The sequence below is a fragment of the Protobothrops mucrosquamatus genome, unplaced genomic scaffold, assembly GCF_001527695.2.
Source record: "Protobothrops mucrosquamatus isolate PMUCROS unplaced genomic scaffold, P.Mucros_1.0 scaffold3637, whole genome shotgun sequence".
NCBI classification, from domain to species: domain Eukaryota; kingdom Metazoa; phylum Chordata; class Lepidosauria; order Squamata; family Viperidae; genus Protobothrops; species Protobothrops mucrosquamatus.
The window spans coordinates 73,910-77,163 of NW_015389598.1; positions in this window are offsets into that span (position 1 = coordinate 73,910).

A 3,254-nucleotide genomic window follows, 5' to 3' on the forward strand; every position below is an offset into this window, starting at 1 on the left:
TCCATGATATCACCAGGATTCGAACTCGACTCAATGGAGAAGTGTATTTTTTTGTACTTCGGCAACCCCATTCAGTGATTTGTAGGTGGGCCTGTGAGAGAACTTATTTCATTTCAGGGAATTATTATTATCACCATTAGATTAGATTATTGCTACTATTAAAAATCCATGCAGAAAGAAATGGGTCTCAGTACAAAGAAACAAAACATGTTTAAAATGCACCTCCCCCAACCAGGGCACAGTTTAAGCACCATCAAAATTACAAATGAAAACTCCCAACAGTTAAAATTACTGTTTTGTTTTCCTGCCATAAAAGCCATAAAATCCACAACAACCTTAATCTATTTACAGCCAGAGTAAATAAAAATAACCCACAAATGATACTATCCTAATCCCCTAAACCTGACGCCCATAATAATTTCCATAGCAGTGGCCCTTTATTGGCACAAAAATGTCACAAAGAAATGGGTCAATTGCATTTGAAGAAGGAATGAAATTGATTGCAGAACCTGAAAACCCCTGAGCTCGTAGCTCCCATTCAGGTCAACAGGTCTTTTCCTCTCTTGCAACCATGCTTACAAGCCCAGGTAACTTTATCTGAACTGAGTTTAGCTGGGCAAAGCAAACTAGGTTTGTTTAGAGGTGCTATCGATTGGCAAAGGCTGGGTGTCGAGTCCTTCAACCTTGCAGGACTAACTTCCCAAGACAAAACACTCTGCCCAGCTTCCTCTAAAATTCACTTTTGGCCTCTCCTTCCCCATACCTCCACCCACATTTCCTCCTTCCCTCCTCCCCCCACAAAAAGGGGAGGATCCTTCCCATTGCTAGCCAATCCCATCTCCCATGGATTCTCGCAGACCCCTCTTTCAAAGGCCCTGCTCCCCAGAAGCGTGGGAGATGCTGCAAAGCAAGAACAACCCTAGAGGGCTCAGGGATGGAAGCCCCGCCCCTTATTTACATATGGGTAGAAGGCGGGTGTGGCCGCCATCTTGACATGGTTGACCTGCCTTGGGACACCCTTGTGGCAATCCCATCCCTTTGAGAGTCTGCTAGATCAGTGGCTTTCAATTTGGGGTCTGTGGAAGTCAAATAAATAAGCATTTTAACATTTCTTGTTTTAAATGTATGTAGACATTACAAAGTGTCTTATGACAGATTTTCACACTTACGACCATTGCAGCACCCTCTTGATTACTAGATCTAAAGTCAGTCACTTGGCAATTGGTCCATTTTTATGATGGTTGCAGTATCCCGGGGTCATGTGACCGCCTTTTGTGACCTTCTGACAAACAAAGTCAATGGGGAAGCCCGATTCACTTAGCAACCGTGTGACTAACTTAACAACTGTGACCAGAAAGATTGTCATGGAGCCCTACCCCCGAAAGGGTCACTGGGGTCTGGTTTCCCCGGCCCTCTTTTCCAACTGAAGGGATTTTATTATGCTTATGATTTTATTATGCTTAAGCTTGATATTAGTAGTGTTATTTTGTAACCACTTTATATTGATATTAGTAGTGACACTTTCTAATCATTTTATATATAATTTTGTTTATGTGCAAGCAGCTTTGTAGGTGCCTTATTATACTGTTTTTGGACAGGAAACATGCTTTTATTCCAGTCTTTAACAGATAGATAACTCAGAAGAACAACAGGTTTATTGCTTTATTCTGGGAATCCTATACAAACTTACAGTTGGTAGAGGTCCCTCCAAAATAGGTCTCAGCAATCTGTTAGTTCCACAGGTAAATTGACATTAGATTTTCCCCTCTTCTCCCAAGCGTCACATGGTGGGGTGATCGTGGAGTCTGCAGCCGTGTGGCTGCATGAGATGGTCAAAGAACAAAGGGCTGATCCCAGGCTAGCGTCCAGGGATGCCTTTGAAGCTCCGCCCCCTGACCCTTGCTCCCTCCCCTTGCCCTGTTACATAGGTATACATAGAGTTATACAAGAGTAAATGGATCTATGATCCAGAACACTCCCCGCTTGGAAATTAATATTTCCACTACTTACTAACTAAATATGAAAAAAAAATAAAGATATAGCATTAAAGTATACAGTACTCAATGTTGACTAACTTGTGACTACATAGGTAAAAACTTGATATCAAAACATGCACAACTATTGGTAAATATAAAGCATGCACAATTATGCAAAAAAAATAAATAAATAAGCAAGTGTTACATCAAACAATGCATAAACACAATACATCATTTGAGGTTTCATCTTCTGGTTCAGTCTTCATCAGCTACGGTGCCAAATCGGAGATCAGCCTGGTACAAGTGTCTTTGAGTCACGACCTGACTCACGTGGCTTCACGATCTGAAAGTTAGCTTGGCAGAGTACTTCATCAGCTGGGTGGGCCCGGTGTGCAAGTCCCATGGGCCAATAGTTCTGGTATGCGTTCTTGTCTCCAAGTGAGACAAGGTTTTCTTCCTGTAAAGGAAACTGGAACCAAATCTGGAACAGAAAAACTGGAACCCAAAGCTTCTCAGGAACAAAGGGAACTGGATTCACAGGATACTCAGGAACTGAAGAACCTGGAAACACAGGAACATCTGGATCTGGAAACACAGGAACAGCTGGATCTGGAAACACAGGAACAGCTGGGTCTGGAAATACAGGAACAGCTGGATCTGGAAACACAGGGACAGCTGGGTCTGGAAACACAGGAACATCTGGATCTGGAAACATAGGAACATCTGGATCTGGAAACACAGGAACATCTGGAACAGCTGGATACTCAGGAACATCTGGAAACTCAGGAACATCTGGAAACTCAGGATCAGGATACTCAGGAACCGAGGTGTCTGGAACCACCGATGGAGCATTGAAGATGGCTGCTACTGTTGTCATCAGGGTAGTGAGGACTTCATGTGTGGGTGTGGGTATTTTTAACGACTTAGAGTCCATGATTTCGCGGGGTGCACCAATCATGTGCTCCCACACTTTGCCTATGCGTGCTTCGCCCATGTGAGATGACTGGGGAAGGCAATATTTGGCCATCAGGCATTTGTCAATCACTGGGTCATGGCAAATGTCTTCAATAGTGTTTAAGTCCTTGCAGACTCCTATAAAGTTCATTCTTGGGATGCTAAGACAAGTGATCAAGATGATCAGAACTATGCCTAATCTCAGGTGCTTCCGCTTAGTCAGGGGTTTGAAGCGGATTGGTTGACGTTTACTGGGTGCCTGAAGTTGAAGGTTGGCGCATTGAGCCGTTTGTCTATTTGGACAGACCAAGAACTCAGGACTTT